General features: G+C 32.5%; 1 protein-coding gene across 1 annotated transcript in view; it reads left to right on the forward strand.

Moving 5' to 3' along the window:
* Positions 1-231, forward strand: part of LOC119594546 (calcium-activated chloride channel regulator 4A-like) — a gene marked incomplete in the record, with an annotated part of 22,624 nt that overhangs the window by 19,055 nt on the left and 3,338 nt on the right.

Genomic DNA, 231 nt, shown 5'->3' on the forward strand with positions numbered 1-231 from the left:
AGTATAACGAAAATAGAATATGGATTACGAGCATAGTTATTAAATAGATATGTTAGGTGCTGCTACTCTACACAGAATAATTAAACGGTTGATTTTCTTCTTTCGTCACTTCCTCATAGTCAGGAGTAGGCAAATAATTACACATTGATATAAAAGGAATATAAACGTTGGTTTGTGTACGAGTAACAACAATGACTAACAAACAGTAATGCAAGAACCAAACACGAGAAA

This window comes from Penaeus monodon, chromosome 34 (genome assembly GCF_015228065.2).
Source record: "Penaeus monodon isolate SGIC_2016 chromosome 34, NSTDA_Pmon_1, whole genome shotgun sequence".
NCBI classification, from domain to species: Eukaryota; Metazoa; Arthropoda; class Malacostraca; order Decapoda; family Penaeidae; genus Penaeus; species Penaeus monodon.